This window comes from Leptonotus elevatus, chromosome 1, assembly GCF_054856555.1.
Source record: "Leptonotus elevatus isolate MCC_2025b chromosome 1, RoL_Lele_1.0, whole genome shotgun sequence".
NCBI classification, from domain to species: Eukaryota; Metazoa; Chordata; class Actinopteri; order Syngnathiformes; family Syngnathidae; genus Leptonotus; species Leptonotus elevatus.
The window spans coordinates 34,006,656-34,027,214 of NC_141239.1; the positions used below are offsets into that span (position 1 = coordinate 34,006,656).

The 20,559-nt window shown below is 39.2% G+C and overlaps 1 protein-coding gene across 5 annotated transcripts in view; it reads right to left on the bottom strand.

Moving 5' to 3' along the window:
- The window catches only part of dlgap1a (discs, large (Drosophila) homolog-associated protein 1a), a 72,835-nt gene extending 56,710 nt beyond the window's left edge, over positions 1 to 16,125 (bottom strand). For all 5 annotated transcript variants that reach the window (XM_086094199.1, XM_086094180.1, XM_086094173.1 and 2 more), the window contains exon 1: positions 15,944 to 16,125. The gene's annotated coding sequence lies outside the window, so the exon portion shown is untranslated. The remainder of the gene's footprint in view (positions 1 to 15,943) is intronic.
- Between the last annotated feature and the right edge of the window lie 4,434 nt (positions 16,126 to 20,559).

Consider the following 20,559-nt stretch of genomic DNA (forward strand, 5'->3'; position numbering starts at 1 on the left):
TATTTTCATCAGCTGGAGAATTATTGGCAAATTATTGACATTTACAAAATAAGTCATTTTAAAATCTTTTTACAGGGTTTTTCCTGTGTACAAAATTCAGAGACGGCCACCTGCACCTTATTTGCTCGCCACCTCCAGCCTGAGTGACTGATAATGAATGAATGCTTTAACATGATAATAGTCATATTCTTATTACGATATCTTTGTCTCCACTTTTGTCAGTTATGCTCCTCCTCTATCAACCAGTCAGCTCGCTTGTGTATTTAGTTACCGGTTTCTGCTCAAGCTGACCCTCCTTATTGTCATGTGTTTGCCTGTTCTTGAATCTTTTGTTTATGTTTTGTTCACTTTGTATCTTAGGCTTTGTGTAACAGTTTTTTGCATTTGCCATTTTTACAAATAATTGCGTTTTTTGGGAATCCCTTGCACTAATATTAGTCTTTGGCGCTATCCTGCCTTTCACCTACACTAATGAACTTCTGCCATTACAGCAGATATCATTCACGACTAGAACGACTATTAACAGAGGGCTGTGCGTAACATTTACAGCACTAACTGCTCACACTATTTTGCCAACAATGTGTAAAATGTGAAAAAGCTGTTTGCCCAAGTCAAATGACTGCACTGTTAGTCTGGGAAATATTTGTGTTTTTGTCGTCACTTAATCATTTTCTAAATCTCTTCAGGGTCAATGGCATATGGTGGTAAGAGTAGACAAAACTTACACTCAAGTTAGAATACTTTTATTTTAGAATAGAATGATTCAAGTAAGAGAAAATAATAAATAATTATCTGACTAAGCATAAGTATTCAGTGAAAAAAATACAGAGTGACTGGTGAGTAACTTCTGACTCCTTTTTAATCAAAGCACTTAAAAAGAAAGGTTGCCGCTTTAAGCCTCACTTCACTAAAACAGACAGCGATGACAAAGTCTGACATTTGTTTTTCGTAGTCTGCACAAGGTAAGCATAGAATAAATGTGTGGCCAGAGGTCAAGGCTAAAAATAAGTGGGTTTGCATCACAATTTGCGAGGCAACATTTGCATTTTGCTCCTCATACAGACACCGCAACAAAAAAGCAAAATTGCAAGCGGACGTACATACGCTGACGTATAAGTGCCATAAAGTGCTTATGTCACATGCGTGCAGGACGTCGGAGTTGGAAGCGAAGCTTCTATAATTGTAGTGAATCCAGACACCTGTCATGCTGCGTTGAACTTAGGTAGACAGAGACAATTTTGACAGTTGGAGTTACAGGTAGGTAGGTATCATTGTAATAACAATCTGCAACAGGTGTCTTTATCATTGCCACAACTTGTCTTCATGACACAATACAACATGGGGAACAAAACACCGCTGATCTAAAATTAAAGAAATTGAACTGTCCACATTTTATGCTGGTTTGATTACTGATCCAGCTAGAAGTCCGCATCACAGATACTTGCAACGTACAATGGCTACTTGTCAGTGTGACATAATGAAAGGCACAAGCAAGTTAATTATCTCAGGGCATTGATGTCATAATAATCCATTCAACCATTTTAATCCCTTTCCCTTGGCAAAAATACAAAACCACCAAAAAATATTCAATTCAATAGATGCATAATACAAACTGTTTTGTATCTCAACAAGACTAACGCTGCAAGCCATGAGAGGGACTTTTATATCCTCCTTCATTTTTCTGTCATGGTTAAAGCAACAGTAAAATCTTGACAGTGGGATGTACAAAGCAAACAAAACTTAAAAAATTATATATATATATATATATATATATATATATGAAAATGTTACAACTCAAGTATCTCGAAAGCCAGGTTCACACAGCAGGAGAATTGACTTGATTTTAGCACCGAATTTCCCTTCCCGACAATCGTAAGGACGCACTGGCGTCATTATCAGATAATCCTGCCATGTGTGTTGACGCCACACATGGCTCAGACCGATATCGGCCGCTCGGAAGGACTTCCGAGCTGAAATCAGGGATCGGGGATCAACATGTTGGATTGTTTTGGCCCTACCGTTCAAAACTGTTACTCCCTTGATTTTTTTTCTCTTCACGCGTGGCATCTCTCACAGTTTGTAAGTCAGCCAACAATTTTAAAATGGTGCCGTGTGAACCAGGCTTGATAAAGGGTGGTGATTGATATAATGATATTGAGGGAAGCCTGAACCTTCACATATATTGCTATACAGCAGGCTTCTCCAGCTTGTAGCTCATTCGCTCACGGCGTAATTTGAGTAGCTCGCGGACAGATAGCTAAGGTTAACTTCAAAATAAAGTTTACCGAATAATACACTGACGGCAATAATAATTATATATATATAATAATTAATAGACTTTTACTTTGAAGTTGGGCCACGTTGTGGCATGATGGCTAGCTTGACTTCCCTTTTCGACATTTAGGATTTCTTTACCGTACTTTTTATTGACATTATATAGTTGCGACAAACATCAAAACAACGCTACCCAGAACTCATCATAAATCGGACACTAAGAAACTGCTATTTAATTACGCTGTCATTGTTTGGCATGGCACAAATCTCCAATGTTAGTGGCTAGCAACAAGCTGTTAGCATTAGTAACGGGTGCCTGGCTGGAAACATAAATGTGTTTGATAGCTTGTACCTAGCTTGCTTTCTTTATTCTGGACCAAGACTACTTTGTAATTCACTCTCCATGTTTAAAGGAAGAGAATGTGCCTTAAATTGCACTTTGAGGTATTTTCATTATTAGGGAAAAAAAGAAGATAAATAAAACTTTGCCTTCATTTATTTTATAAAAACCCTTTTGCGCATTAAATAAATGTAATTAAAAAAAAACACAATCAAAAACATTCAACTCAAAATGTCAAGCATAGCCGTTTAGATTTTAGGAACACAACTTTAAGTCATTAATACCTTATTTTACACATGCACCATGTATAAAATAAGAATGTATCTGCTTCATATTGCACTTAAAGTTGTGTTCCTAAATCATAAACTGCCATATTAAACATTTTATTTTTTGTTTTATTTTTTTAAATGGGCAAAAACGTTTTACTATGTATCTCTTTTTTTTTTGCTGATCCAAAAAAGTATCCGATCCAAACTGTGACTTTGTGTGATCCGTTGTACCACTAGCATGTGTATTCAGCATAATTTTGGTACATTTTGTTGTATGCCAACGTATGCATTTTGTGACTACTGTTGTTGAGTTTGAAGTAAAGGCAAATAACAAAAATTTGGCAATAAAATACATGTTGTGAAACATGAGTAGCTTGCTGTTGTTTTGCTTTTCTAAAAGTAGCTTACGGTGGAAAAAAAGGCTGCTATACAGTATAATATAATAATATAATTATACAGTATATTAATAATATTGTAATGATCCTTGGTGTATTCACCCAAACACATTATTGCAGTATTATGATAAATGGATTGTTCCAGAATAGATCAATTAGAAGGAAAGTTGTTATTATTATTTTTTTTCTACTTTGAACTTTGTTAGTCTTCTTGCAAGTACACAAATGTCCGTCCAGGGGTACCGTCATCACACTGCTCTGTGGCTGGCCACACTTCCACCAATAGCCCACTGATTGCCAACGCAGCCAACACAATGATGAGACCTGCCAGCCTCAAGAAAGTGACTAACGGCAATGAGATAAAAACTGTGTTCAATATCAAATCAAGGAGAAAGACAATCAGAGCAAAGCCTCTTTACAGATGAAATGAGAAATTTGACAGTCATGTCAGGCATTTAAAACCAACTAAAATAGCTTGAAAAACATAGCATCATTGAAATTTCTGAATTGTCAAATTATCTTTGAAACCTGATCAAAGATGTTAAAGATTATTATTATTATTTATTTATTTATTTATTTTTTAAGTAAGAATGAAAATAATGTGGCATGAGACCTTTAAAAAATGCAGGTATCTATTGTAGGTATGTGGAGTTAATAAATATGTTATAAAAGATATTTGCATGCCAAATAGTGTTAGGATTAGAATTGGAAACTTAATTGCCATTGTAATTAACTGTACATATGCAATTAGTAGCCTACATGAAAGGCAAATAATAGAAGGCAAATAATAGACTACAATATCATTCAGGAGCAGTTTGATAGCAACTGCTCAACAAAAAGCAACAACGTGCAGCTGTCGTGTTTGTCTTGTTTTCCTTAGTCCTTCCCCTGTCTCGTTATGTCCGATTACGTCCACCTGTGTGTCTTTTCCCTTCCCAATGTGTTTGACCAATCAGTGCTTTTTACCTATTGTGTTCCCCAGACGTGCCTCATTATTGTTGGTGTATTTAGTCTGTTGTGTTTGTCCAGACAGTGTGGGATCATTGTCGAAGTCATGTGTCGTTGTCGATGTCAAAGTCCTGTGTGGGAGTCTGTGTTTCTCGTCGCGTCGAGCTAAGCCTCGTCACATTTAAGTCGTCTTTGTTTCAGTCTAGTTGTCTACGTCTCAGTCTAGTCATCCTCATCACAGTCTAGTCGTCCTCATCACAGTCTAGTCGCCCTCGTCTCAGTCCAGTGTCCTCGTCACAGTTAAGTCACCCACGTTCTGCCAAGCCAAGCCTCAGTCAAGCCAACCTCAGTCAAGCCAGCCACAGTCAAGCCAGCCACAGTCAAGCCAGCCTTAGTCAAATCAGCCACAGCCAAGCCAGCTACAGTCAAGCCAGCCACAGTCAAGCCAGCCACAGTCAAGCCAGCCCCAATCAAGCCAGCTACAGGCAAGCCAGCCACAGTCACGCCAGCCTCAGTCAAATCAGCCACAGTCAAATCAGCCACAGTCAAATCAGCCACAGTCAAACCAGCTACAGTCAAGCCAGCCACAGTCAAGCCAGCCACAGTCAAGCCAGCCACAGTCAAATCAGCCACAGTCAAGCCAGCCACAGTCAAGCCAGCCACAATCAAACCAGCTACAGTCAAGCCAGCCACAGTCAAGCCAGCCACAGTCAAGCCAGCCACAGTCAAATCAGCCACAGTCAAGCCAGCCACAGTCAAGACAGCCACAGTCAAGCCAGCCACAGTCAAGCCAGCCACAGTCAAGCCAGCCACAGTCAAGCCAGCCACAGTCAAGCCAGCCACAGTCAAGCCAGCCACAATCAAACCAGCCACAATCAAACCAGCCACAATCAAACCAGCCACAGTCAAGCCAGCCACAGTCAAGCCAGCCACAGTCATGGCTCCCAGCCTCCTCTCGTCCAGTCCAGTCAAGGTGACCAATCTCCTTTCATCCAGTCCCGTCATGATGACCAGTCTCCTCTCGCCCAGGCCAGTCGTGGCGACATGTCTACCCCCGTCACATCCAGTCGTGGCAACCAGTCGTCTCACTTCCTGTCCAGTCACGTCCCGTCCAGCCCTTGTCCCCTCACCTTACTTCCTATGTTTTAATAAAGTTCCTCACATTGCCTTTCATTCATGTCTCCCTGTCGTTTTTCCCCGCATTTGGGTCTACCCTCTGGCAACTATTCCCACCTACCATGACAGCAGCATCATTTATTCTTCTTCAATCCGATTGGAAAGCAGTTTCCAAGAGTCTATAATCTATCTTCCAGGTCAACTTGACGCCGAGGTCTGCTTGCAGTTCCTTGTAAACGTACATTATTCACTTTCACCTCCAGCATATCAGTTACTCCTTCCGCCGTGTCAACGACTGTGCACCTTTCGGAAATATTTCAAAGGAAATGAGAAGAGCTGCTTCTAATTGAGGCGAATCAAGATGGCTGTGTTCACACACACAACGGCACAAAACACCCATTTTAAACTGTGTAGGTCTGCAAAAATATCCAAACAAAGTCTTGTTTTTTGAGACAATCTGAGATCAGTTATTTTAAAATGTGTCATTCATTTAACAGTTCATTCATACTGCCACAAACCAAATTGCACTGCTGTACACTGAGAGTGTAACCATTTCACATTTTCATAGAAGTCTTTTGTTAAACAAGCTCAGTCATAGCGCTTTGAATACCTTTCCCTGCAATATTATTCAAAAAATACAATTCAATAATATTGCTTTGGTAAAACGGCAACACTAGCACATTGTGAGAGGGGCAAAAATGACTTGCCTACTTGCATATGCCAGAGGAAGACATAGATTATAAGAGGCATCTGAACTGGAGGCGCGTTTATGGCTTTGTGAATCGAGCTCATAAAGAGCCTCCAAGGTGTACAGTGTAGCACAGCATTAAATACCATGAGTAAAACAAGCCCTCCACAGCCTCTTCACAGTCATGCACAGATCTGTAATCCTATTTCATACAACACAATATGGTGACACCGTAGGCAAGCACTAACTCTACAGGACTCGTGCAGCAGCTCCAAATGGAAAAGCTTCATTCTGTGTCCTGACAAACAAGTAAGTCTTCTCCACAAACAAGAAAATGGTCTACCAGATGTCAAATGCATCCGATTCAGCACTCGGAGTTTGTAAAGTCTTTGAATAAATATGCATTGTCTGAAACAGTGACAGTCTGCTTCCAAAATGTTTCTAAGTGGACTGACAACAGAAACATATTTTCTCACAGGCATTGATAAGATTTCTGTATTTTCAAATCAAGCCAATGAAAGCATCAGAATTTTTTTTTTACAAATTCAGTTCACGTGAGTCTAAACTGATTTAAAAAACAACAACATATTTTTACATGCAATCAACCAGAACTTCACAATTTAAGATGATAATTTATTATGCAATTGATTTGTGTACAGGGTTATTCCTTCCTTCATGCCCAAAAGACCGTAAAGTACATTTTAAAATGTCATGGAAACGGGATCACACATCTCACTATTCTTCATCATTGCAATTGTTAAAGGCCGGTATCCAATTCAGATGCTTGGTTAGTGGGTTAGTAATTTGTCTCTGTGATGGGATGCTGATCAAACAGGCTACTCCTCATCTCTCGTGAGTGAGTGAGTGAGTGAGTGAGTGAGTGAGTGAGTGAGTGAGTGAGTGAGTGAGTGAGTGAGTGAGTGAGTGAGTGAGTGAGTGAGTGAGTGAGTGAGTGAGTGTGTAACACCAGAATTGGCTGACAAATGGGGAACCCCTCCCTCACTCCCTCATCGCTCATACTTTTCAAGTGATTCCATCTGACTGAGCGAGACCCATGATTTTCTCTGCCCTACTTTTTCCACCCCCCCAAAAAAAAACTGTCGAGATTTTACAGAAGCGCATATAAATGACTAGTGTGTGGAAAAATGTAACAAATTCAGTTGTTACTGAATGGTTAATGTCCTGAAAAATCAACAGACCCCAGGTTAACGCCCCTACTATAGCATTTCAGTTCAACAACAAAAAACAAAAAATAAATGTTATACATCACCATGTTACTGTTACAGGCACTGGCAGAGCCAGAGGGGAGGCCGAGGTGGCACGTGCCCCTGCTCAAATGAGATTGGACTCCGCAGGCGCCAAATGATTGACATATCACGGCACTGGCGCAGTGACGCCGCACGTCTTGCCAGTGCAGCCTCCCATTTTTTTTCAATCAAACGCCTACTAATTGTTATGCCCCTCCTGCGCACTAGGTGGCGCTATGTACCACAATATAGTGTAATCCACCTCAATAGTGGTCTGGAGAAGAAGAATCTCCCGAGTCCCATCAAGACACTTCAGATCAGTGCATCAAGATGACACGTTTTTGGCAATGTCATGTTGGTTTTCCCGTGAGATGTGAGTGACTGTTTAAAATATATTTTATATTCAGATAGATTGTTTTGAACGGACATCAATAAGTTAACGTTGTTTTGCACAAGCTAAATATAAATGCATGATCTGAATGACGAACAAAGACGTGAAACAGGAAACAGAAGTACGGAGCGGCCTTCCGAATTAAAAGCATATATTCCAAAATAAGAGATTTAAACATCACACACAAAACAGCTTGAAGAATACAGCTTAGCACTTACTCAGTATATATGCCCTAACTTTTTTAGTCTAAAAGTGGAAAGTTTAATAGCAAGATTTAATAACAGTATTATTAAACAATAACATTAGTAACACTATGTGGTTGTAAATAAAGTGCTAGGAGTAACAAATGTTTTCTTTCTTTTCATAGGGTGTGTGGAAAATGAAACAAGAAAATATGAATTGTTCCTTAAACAAAACAAAATTCAATTTTCAAACAAATTGCAAATTGCATTCATGTTAAACACTGTTAATTGTTCATTGTTTGAATATTGTACATTTTGTCCAGCACATTATGGGCAAAAATCTCCTGTGTGCTATAATCCACATGTGCACTCACATGAGCTATAAGATGTACTTAAATATATTTCAACATTTAGAGACTCCGTTTGAAATTAAGTATTTGGCATCAACTTTGGATACGCATTCTAAGTAACTTTGTCCCCCCCCTGCCCCCCCCCCCCCCATTTATAAAAGTCTGGCTCCGCCACTGGTTACAGGATACTGTCGAGCTGGTTTGAGCTACTTCCCAAAGACAAAAGTCAGCAAGGCACACACAGGGCAAGGAGAAACACTGCCCACTCACTCACGGAAGACCGAGTAAGGCTGGGGGTCGAATGACTGTAGGAGTCTGGCAGCATGCACAGAGCGTGGACAAAGTGGGAGTATGCAACTGCCGGGTAAGATCACACGGACAAACATCATACGGGAAGACCGATTTTGTGTCCAGTTCCTTGCACAGCTCCATGCCAACCCCGGCAAACATCCACGTGTGGGAGAGAAGTGAGACACCTTTCTGCCCACTTTTCGTCTACAGACTCCTCAGCAACCACCAAAAAAATTGTACTTGCAGATCGTCGCTGGCGCCATGGCCAGGTGCTTATATGTCAGTCTCTATAGGCCACTAGGGATGGGTTTTAAAAAATCCAATAATCAATATTGAATTGATTTTCCTTTTCAAGCGTGATGTCGATTTATAAAACCATGAATCGATTATTTTAATATCTCTTTTTTTCATAAATTCACAAGAAAATTGAATTTTAAAGGCCAATTTTTGGGGGTATCTTACTGTTTTCTTAAAATGTACTCTTCGTGTGAATTTAAAAGTATTTTCTTACATTTATGAAAGACCTGACTTATTGCACTTTATGACAATTCAGAATTATTGAATTTGAATTATGAAAACATTTTCATCTCATCCATGCTGACGTCAATGTTTGTGTAACACTTAAGTGATAACACGTGTAATTTTCATTCATAAATAAATCATTTAACTAATTACTGCCTCTGCAAAATTTTATTTGGAATTGAATGTTTGTGGTATTTTTTTTTTATCATGTCCAAATAATTGATGCTCCATAATTAATCAATATCGGATTGAACTCTTGTGAATCGAATCGAATCGGGAACAAATCGAAATTGAATCAAACTAAACTCTTGTGAATCATAATTGAATCGATTAAGGAAATTCTAACCCATACATAACACACAGAAAGCAGTTACCTGCGTTAAAGTTCAAGAGAATACACATGGAAATACCAACAATGTTGAATTCACATTTGTACACCCAAGTTTGAATCAGGAATTGTATAATTGTGTTTTATGGTCAGGGATGCAAACAAATAACAAAAATTTTAACTCATGAAATAATAATAACAGTATAATAGCCTTACAGTTGTTTTAATATAAACACCACACTTGGACATTCCATTGATTAGAACAATTACAAATATAATCAAAAAGAATTTATAGAGATTATTTGCAGACTTTTTAACCTGCGATGTGGCAAGAAAACAAGAAGGCAGAAATTCTATTGTGACTCTCAGGAGCAGTAATAGTCCCACTTGCATATATATATTTTTTAATCTATAGCAGATTTGTGTTTCTTTCAAAACGCTACTGCATAGCATGCTGTGAGATTAATTATAAAATGCGAGATAAAGCAAATGATGATGCCGATGTGTGCATGTCTCGCAAATGTAGAGAGAGAGGCTTGAGTTGTTCGCAGCAGAGCTTCTACAGTAATGTTGATGTCCTTGACCCAGTCACAGTCGCTTGGCAGATATGTTGTGCTGACTTTTACATTTCATAGCACTGACACTAATGTAATCTAGCACGCAGACATAATGAAAACTGAGGTACACATAGCGAAATGCAGTCGAAATACATTAAGATAAAACTAATTTGGTGGCTATGAGCCAAATATGAAATATTGAGCGGGTGCCCAGGCCAGGTTTTCTCTCTGTGATGGATGGACCCGAGTCCGCCTATCTTCAATGTGCCTGAACGGCAACTACAGGACGATTCTGGTGACTGCACGTCATGTGCACGCGTGATGGTGTTGGTTCGCTAACATGTATCCATAAACGCGTTGCATGGAATTTGTCAGTGAGTCCGTGCAGGCTGAGAACCCGAAATCCGTTTCTGAGCCTGAACAGAATGGCAAGAGTGCACTGAGATCAAGCACCCTTACCCGATCCCGCTTCTGCGTCGTGATTGGTTATTGTGCATGGCAGGTCACCTGGGCTCGATTAGTTCATCAACCTTCTCAATAAGAAGCCTGGACGGTGCCAGAGAATTCCATCTCATCCGTTACTACTACACAGTATATCTTCCAGTGGTTTTCCCTGGACCTTTGTTTTTTGCTACAGTTTTCTTCGTGAAGCTTCTCCAGCCAGCCAGCCCGCCCTCTCCCTGCCTGATTGCCTGCCTCCTGAGTCTTTTTTCTTTTTTTCTTGCCGGACCTCAGCAAATAAACTGTTACAATCCGTAACATTCTGACCGCCACTGAACCACTCAACCCTCCTCACATCTTCACCACAGAACAGGCATTGTTATGCAAGATCCAAAAGTCATCCCTCACAGAAAAGAATGATCAAACGCTTTTTTTTCTACAGGACAGAAAAAATAAATACATGGAAAAAAATGAGACATTTTTAAAACAGGAAATAACGACGATAGCAAGCTCGTGATTTTTCACTCATGACCAATTGAGTAGTGAAAGCAGAATGAGAAATGAAGGATGGTACACTGAGTGTTGCAATTCACTTTCGAGTGGCGCAAATACTATTTGCAGGAGTGCCTCTGCTGGACTGCGCTTTTGTGGGTAATATATAATTTACAATAGTATACCAAAATACACCTATTCAAGACATGGGTTTCAAGGGGGAAATGGTGACACAAATAGAATTGTGGTATCCACTCTCAGCTTATGCAGCTTTCAATGATTTAAGTGGAGAATAGTGGGAAGCAAAAAAAATTCTCCTTAACTCAAATTGCAAAAGAGATTTTGATCAGGTCATGTTTGTACCTCACCAATTAAAAAAATCTATTTTTTAAAGCATAGTAATTACTACCACTGTATATATTTGTGTTATATATTTTTAGTGATTTGCATTTTGACTGAGTTAAAAAAAAAAAAACGGATTTAACAGCATGTTGATGCGACTGCAATTGCATGATCACTACTGTTCTCCATTCGACTCAATCCATGTGGAATGCAAAGCACCAACCAAGTATGTGTCACAGTGTGGTCACGGAGCGGCGTGGTGTCTGTCGGCGTGTGAAGTGGAGGACCCAAAATGCAGGGAGGCAGGAGAACCACAGCAGGAGTGCGAAACTGGCGTGCTTTATTTTACAGAAAACACTAACCAGGGTACTGGTTAATGCTAACTAAACAACAAACTGAAAAGACACAAAATCAAAATGACAGACAGAACTCCGGTGGTGACCGTGACAAGCGGCAATGATCCCACGCCGACTGATCACCACCCGGGAATTAAATACACTCACACTAATTGGGTAACTAGCCACACCTGGGGCCAGGCATAAGTGGCTGAGGGCCCGGATTGGTCAACCCGGAAGGGCTGGAACCCACTCAGGACCAATCGGGACCCTCAACCAAAACCAGATCTTCCCAGACATGACAGTATGCAGTCAACATACATAATATCGCTACCAACAAAAAAAAGAAGAAGAAGAAGCATAAGGTAAAAGGGCAATATTTAAAATAGTAATGGCAACATTATTTGAGCATACGAAGCAAATTAGGCAAATTAAATAAACTATAGTGAGAAAAATGTAAGAACAGTTTCTTTCTAAAGTGCACTAGTTCCCAGTCAAGAATACTTTTTGGACATATACAAGATACAAAATAAACAAATTTGGAGTGTAAACCTTATCATTCTCGAGTTGCAAAATTATTGTATACTGCCACCAGTGACGTGCGGTCAGGATAGGCAAGGTAGGCACTGCCTGCCCCAGGCTGAAATGAAAGTTGAAACCGTTTGCCTTTTTGTATTTATTTTAATTATTTCTTTCATTTCAGAAAGCCTGCACTACCTACAGGTTTAAAAGTGACAACATTTGGTGATTTTCATACCACAATTAAAAATGACTCATTACTTCGTCTGGCCTGCAGGCAAAAATGCTGCAAAAATTATCCTCCTGAAGGCACACCGCTACTGTGCTTTTCCCAGCACTGTCCGCGTAGCGATGTGTGTTTGCCAGTGGAAAAGTCCTTTACGCAAATAGGCAGATCGCTACACAGCCTTTTTACGTCGCTGTATTATTTCTATGCGAACGTTCGCATAGTGCATTCGTGAATTCAAAACACACTTAGTGCACAGCAAAGCAGTAAGATGACGCCACTCGAGAGAATATAAAACTATTTTCACGCCTTTCTTTTGAGGGAGAACACCATCTTTTAAAGGATGGGAGACCAACGCCTTAGCTACCGGATCTTCAGCAAAGTAAGGGACAAAGAATTATTTTTTATTTTCACAAAGAATGGTGCAAAAGGAAAGATTGGCTTTGTGGATGTGCTTCCATTAACTGGCTGTTTCACTTTACATGGTGTTTGCCATTGCTATTGCTAGCTTGATTTTGTGAGGAATTAGCCTGTTTTACAGGGAGATATTCACTTTATTACATTCTTTTCGGGCGTCCGGGCGGGTTTGAAATTGTCCGTTTTTCGTTGTGCGGCAAATGGGAGGCAAAATGCAGACCGCGCACTGGCTGTGACGGTGGCCCAGAAATTTAGCTGAGCGGCAAATGTTGAGCTGCTGCACTGGAGGCGATGGGTACGAACCCCGCTCGAAGTAAAAAAATAAATAATAATATTGCGGAGCAAAAAATGTAAGACTTCAAGAGAGTAATGTTTTTTTGTTTTATTTTCTACCCATACAGAGGAGGCATATGATAAAATAGTTTGAATGTATGGCATCTTGTATCTGAGTATCAAGTATCTCGAGGTCAGGCTGAGTGTCCTCTTTTTTAAATGAAAATATGGTCACCCTAGGATACGTATGTGCATCTGCCTGCCTGCCTCCCCAAACCTAGCACTCACTGCACATCACTGACTTTTAGCATCATTGCTCCTTTGAAATGTGCATATCTTTAATAAAAAATACACACTAGATAGTCTTATAATAACGATGAAATGATATATTGCTGTTTTGGTCTGGTGGCAGCACTGCTAGTAGTGACTAACTGCTAAGGCTACGTGTGCTAACGCTAGCAGTGAGTGATAGGCTGTAGTGACTGCTCACATTTTTAATGCGTTCCACTGAATTACTTGGGTGGTACTTCTGCTCGTTTTTGAGGGCACCGCCACCGACACGCCTTGTTACTCAGCTATAGGTATAATTAGCATTGCTCCACGTATTCTTTGGACCACCACACGACATTGAGTAACCACCTATTAGCGCACGCTAGGCGACAAGTAGGAATCTGGTGGTAGGCTAATCTTTCAGTTGGTTGAGAGATCCTGCAGCCATACAGTATGAGATCAATTGTGCATAATAAGCAACTTGAATTAAAACACTGTTTATGTCCAAACAAAGTCTCAACCTGCTGTTTGTTGTATCTCCAGCCAAAATGTGATTTTTGTAAAGATTAAGGCCAACTTTTATTGTACTATTTCAACTGTGTGTTCATAATACCTCAGCAAGGGAGGTTATATTTTGATTTTTGCTTTGTTTTTCCGTCTGAACAACTCTATTAATTCATTTCTTTGTAAATTTACAGAAAATTAACTTGGTAATGTATGGTCAGACTGCTAACAGATGTGCTAAACATCAAATCAATGAATCTGAACATGACAAAAGGAAGCTATTTTGAATTACAAAAAAAAAACAAAAGCCAACATTCATTGAAACCATACTTCCCATTAAACTAACAATAAATAAATATCAAGTCATTTATCAACTTTTAGAAATCACCGTGTTCCCACACGATCTGTTAACATTGCAGCATTTCCGAGAGCTGTCATCTCTCGCTAATGTGGGAGGATCACTTAACTCATCACAATCCTTTTTTTGACGATTAACTATCTATAAAGAGTGTCCCAAAAGTTATTGTACACTTTCCTTTTGTCGTTTTCGTTTTTGTTTTTACTTGGAAAGACGTGAAGGCTTTGCAGTTTTATTGTAAAAGAGAGCATATTACAATACGTTGTTTCAGAAAAGCCCATTTGTAACACATTACAGAACAAAGTGAGTATTGACTCACACCCACATAATTCTTAAACATCACACATTGCTTCCAGAACTTCACCGCCACCGGAGGATGCCTGCCTGCCTGCCTGCAGTGTCGCCTCAGTGTGCTCTTCTTTGCCATCTTTCTAAAAAATCTTCACTCAAATTTGTTTCCAAACCCTTTACATCTTAACACGATGGAGTCAAAACTTTGGACATTCTATGTCCTTTACAGACAACTTCTTGGCTCTCTGCCATCACACATTTCCGAATGGTATCCACGGCAACAGTCCACAGAACACAGGTGTAACAAAGCCTGGGTGCTGAGATTTGGCTTTGATTTTTTTTTTGTAATCAAATTAATCGAATAAACTGAATAAAAAGTTTATGATCGATATCATTTCTGGGAACACACAGTAAGTGAACTACATTACCCGAACTACTCTTAGAACCTTGATATGCCGTACAGCTGCCATAAAACTGGCTGAGCCGAAACACATTTGTTTGAAATTGCCATAAAGAGCTTCCAAATTAAATTCATTTAAAAACATGACACCTGATGACATTTTTACAATTGGCAAAAATCATGTACTTCAAAAACATTCTTATGTTTATTCTTCTTTTTTTTTCATTTCTAGTTGGATATTTCATTTGTTTTCATAAATTATATTTACCGTGGTGGAGACTCAACACTGTACTAATGCAAAAGGAGTCTTTTCAGCGCTGACACTCTGCCCACACTCTTATCATCACCAGTTGGTCCTCTTGAATTAGAAGCATGCACAGATCTCTTGTCCTCTCATCCACAGCCACAGGCGACAATCTGACTCAAGCTCCTCACAACTTCTCACTGAAGCGGAAGAAGATAAGGCGGACAAATCCCAGCCAAGGATGACTGCACCGCATCACACTTGACATCACTGGAGTCTTACATTTCATTTGAGCTTGGGATAATAAGAATTGGCCCTGGCAGTGCAACAGCCTGTCAAATATGTTATTTCCCTGCAAAATACAACCTTCCATCCAGTTGTGTGGTTGCCACTGTCTGCAAAACGGCGTAGAGACGTTCTTACATGATGTTGACGCAGCTTTAACATAAGGAGCCTTGCATATGAAGTGGTGTGAAATGTTGCTTAAAGCAGTTGGGAAACTCTTTCATTCATTCATTGCCTTCAAGAGTCACGTTTGTGCACTTCCTAAAAACGTATTACCAAAATATCACCCATACTCAAGTATGTTATGAATGTGGGCGTTTGGTTCATCCTAATTGACATATTTTAAGGCATTAAGCCATTTGTCGTAAGACATAAGGCAATGCTGGGGGGAAACAAATACCCACAGCGCGACAGATGCCGAAGATGCCGATGATGCTGAAGCTTTACGAGCCAAGGTAGCAGAGAGTTGTTGAAGCCACCGACTATCATACGAGCAATCCCTGGTTCAAACAGGCTCTCCTTACCGGTGCGAGGTGAGTCATTAATCCACAGCAGCATCGCTACAGAGGAACTGCTCGTTCACTCATGAACGTGTCGCGCGCCAATGCCTGACCCATCAACAGACCGCAAGGTGCAAGACGAGCTTACCTCGTTCAGCTCTTCACATCATCGCTAAACAACTAGCATCCATAGACGCCTCCCTTCGTGTGCCCACGGCGAAGTCCACGCAGTCACCGGCGGAATGTGAGTGAGACCGAGAGACTGTGTGAATGTGTGAACGTCAATGTGTGGGCATCAAGTGGCGAAAACCTGCGGTCAGTTGTTGAGGTAAAAAATAAAAACGTCATTCTTTGCGCCAATGGTTCCGGTATTTGCTTACAAAATAAAAGCGTATACTCTATATTTTTTTTTCCATGAACACTTTAGTGGCCTCCAAGAAAATTGTGAGATTACATTCAGTATACAATAAACTCATTTATGCAGATCTGTTATTCCACTTGTTTTGATGATGATGATGATAATTATCAATAATAGTCATATGTATGCATCCATTATATTATAATTAACATTACCTAATAATAATAACAATAATAATAATCCATCCATTTTCACTAATAAAAATAATAATAATCCATCCATTTTCTTAACTGCCTGTCCTCACAAGAGTCACAGGGATGATAATAATAATAATAATAATAATAATAACAATAATAATAATAATAATAATTATAATAATAATAATAACAGCAGCAACAATTGTTGTCATTGTAGTAGTAGCAGCAGTAGTAGTCATCATAGTAGTAGGAATAATAAAAATCTGTTTTGTGCACTCTCCTCTTACTTATACACTAAATATTTTGAACTCATTTCATAAATCATTTATACCTCTTTTTGTCTGTATTTATTTATTTTATTTATTCTAATCCCAAAATAAACATCCAGTGCAATATTAACACAAACATTTGAAAGTAAAAGAATGAAATAAATGAATAAAAGAATGGCCAATTAAATTCTGAAGTGGCATTTGTAAGCCATCTATAATTGTAATATTTGGTAATGAATATTAATGGATATTACTGGATTTCCAGAAAGCACACGATTTTATCAGGGTCTAGAACTAAAAGCTAAAAGATACTGTTTTTACTGTAACATAATCCATTTTGTATATTTTGCCTACTTTACCTTGTAGTTTAAGCCAAGGATTTTATTTTGAAGGAAAAGTGGGAAACGAACTGAACGGTTTACCTGTACTTGATTTGGCATTCCTAGAACGAAATAGGCTGTAGAACACCTTTATGATTGTTATTTGGTTGATTGAAATCTTTATTTCGAACATAAAAACATAAAAGCAATAAACTCAGCCAAATCAAAACAATACATAAAATAAATAAATAAATAATAAGGTAGAATGAATGAATGATTGAATGAATGCAAAATAAGAAAACAGCCATAGTAAGTAAAATATTTAGTTAATCCTACCCCAATATATTTTTCATCAATATAATAATTATTTGTTAATTATTAATTATGTTCATCCAAAGTGACATCTTACCTCATCTACATTGTACCTATCAAATACAAAAAACAGAACCAAGTACTGATTACATAATATTTTTTAAACTATTTTATTTCAGGGGTAGAATTGAAAGATCTGTTAAACTAAAGATCACGATGATTTTAGCAGATGTAGCATCCTGAGATGTTCACGGCAACAACAACAAAAAGGAAGACGAATAGGAAGATGGTGCCTCCCTCTGCATTATTGCATTATTGAGGGGAGCCAGTTCAATTGGCTGGTATGTCGCCTATGCCTTCCCTCCCACAATGGCGCACAGTGTTGCAAATACCCTCTTCTATATGCACTAGTAATACCAAAGAAAGAAAACTCAACCCATGCACACAGTTAGACTGCGCTTTGCGCTAGACTAGCACTGGGCATAAAAATCGAAGTGTTTTGCGTCAGGTGACATTTTTGTATCACTGATCCAATGTGTATTGGTGAGCTACTGTCCAGGAAATTGCATATTCCAAGAACTGCAAAGCCTAACATCTCAAATGCCCATAGCCTTACCACTGTCAAAATCATACCCAAAATGAAAAGGTAACAAGGGCGTGTATTGTTACTTTTGGGACACCCGGTATGATAGTCAAATACAAATCAAAGGACAGTTCTGCCCCAGCAATTGCATTCTAAGAACAAAATGATAACATATACACCTTTTGGAAATAAGTCCACTAAACAAGATATTTGGCCAAATCCTCAACATTTCTGCAGTTTAAAGAAGCATTAAATTGAGTTGAGATGCAGCCTTTTTCAAAGACCTGCAATATCCTGATGCCTTGGGCAAACATGCCATTTGACATTCTTCCCACTCCACAAACTTCCTTTGTGGACTCCGCACATACAATGTTTAGAACAACTGGGCAAAACATTAGGTTTTTTTTCATTATTGTACTGACTGAAACTGCTAAGACAAAGTATACTGCACAGAGCATTATGCATGGTAGTCCACTTTAATCTGTATTCATTTGATGGAATTACAGTTTAAAAAGACAAACATTTTAGTGTGTGGCCAGGAAACAACAGGAATGGCTACACCAATACACACTGCTAACAGTGGCAATGGGGTTGCCTTGGCAATAGCAGAGACATTATTCCCATGATTCTAATCATGCGTACCATTATGATGTTGAAGCAGCAATTTACAGGTAACATTTCCCACACTGTGCTATTTAAAAAAAAAAAAAACCGCAAAATCAATGCTCCTTTGTATATATGTATGATAAGCCAGTAAAAAGAGCTTTTGCAGCTATGTCCATGGATACCATCTGGCTAATGATTATAGCCAGCATGATACCTCTGCAGTCATTAAGAACTGAGAGGCACTTATTTATTTATTTATTTAAATTCATGTATTTATTTATTTATTTATTTTTACAAACTTCTATCTCGCTGAGATAAGGGCTTTTAGGTATCAAGAAAATGATTCCTAATAAAAAGATTGACAATAATATTACATTCACATACAGGCACAGTACTTCTACCAAATGAGTACTATCAATCTCTCATTGAGCCCCAAGGTGGCAGCAAATGACTGCTGTAGTGAGAGCTCATCTACACACACTCGCACACACAGGTTTGTTTTACTATCTTTGTGGGGCCATCTCATTGACATAATGCATTTCCTAGCCCTCTTCCCCTAACCCCAACCATCAAAAATGATTGCCTACCCCTATTCCTTACCCTAACCTCAACCATAACCCAATTCAAACCTAATCTCTAAAACCAAGTCTTGACCCTCAAAAAGAGGTCTAAACTTGTGGGGCCCAGCAAAATGGCCCCACATGGACGGGTTGGCCCCACTATGTAACAAAAACAAGACCACACACACACACACACATGCTTAAAAACCATAACTTACAATGTATACTATTGCCTTTGCTTGTATTATACAAAATCCCAGTATTCTTTATTTTTTCAAATAAGAAAAAAAAAAAAGGTCATATAGGAGATTTTTCATGTGTCTCAAGCTTGGACACATGTGTTGTACATACCTTCAAGTTTTTGTTACAAGTGCTCAATGTGGCCACCACCGTCAACACGGACAACATCAAGCTGACATGAGAATTCCTCACATTCCCTCGCATCCCCCTATTCCTCCCTTATAGTGGACTCTTACCAATACTTGGGTGTTCACTTTAATAGGAACCTGGACTGGACTGACACCACTTATTAAGGACCTTCTATGACTCTGTGGTGGCCTCGGTCCTATTTCACGGTGTGGTTTGCTGGAGCAGCAGCATCTCAACTGCGGAGAGGAAAAAACTGAACAAAGATGGCGGGCTCTGTTCCGAGCTCCAGTGCCATGACGGTAGAGGTGGTAGGCAACAGGAGAATGGTGACAAAGCTGTAATCTATCCGGGGTAACGCCTCCCACCCCCTGTGCGGGACTGTTGGAGCCTTGGAGACTACATAAGCTTTTTTTGTGATACATGTTATTTATATATGATATGTGATGATGTGTATTGCTGCTGGTAACGCTGTGAATTTCTCCACTGTGGGATAAATGAAGGTGTACCTTATCTTATCTTATCATCTTGATGATGACTATGCTGGCGGTGGTGGCCACATTGAAGCACTTGTAAAACATGAAATAAAAATTTGAAGGTATGTACAACACATGTGTCCAAGTTAGAGTTTTTCATTTTTGAAATATTGCATGATTTTGGCCACCTCTTCAAGGACCCCCCCAGGAAGCAAAATTGACTCACAATGTAAAGTGAGCATGGGAGAAGATTGTGAAGTTACTGTGTGACAGCTTCACAACATTGTGCAGCATATATATTTGTTGGGGAGGAATCAAAGTTGACCTACGGAATATAAAGGCATATGCGTGAGACAACAGTCGAATAGATTTCAACTGGGAGTGTCAGCATAAAAGCTATTGGCACACCTACAAATGTGGGTACTGTCTATGGTTGCCATTTTAAATGGAGCATGACTGAAGACATTCATGTACGGAAACAGTCTGAATGGGAGGATGGAAGAACAAATAATGGATTTCAGATTGAGGTTACGTAATAACAACAAAACAAACATTTCTGAGTTATTAACCTCATCAACTTTGTGCCAACATACCCTGAAAAACCGCATGATAGCATTTGATACTACTGAAATTGTCAACACAAACTATAGAGTTTGATACAAAGGAAGAATGTTTGATTAGTGCACATTTTGAGGAACCCATCCCTGAATTCCGTTG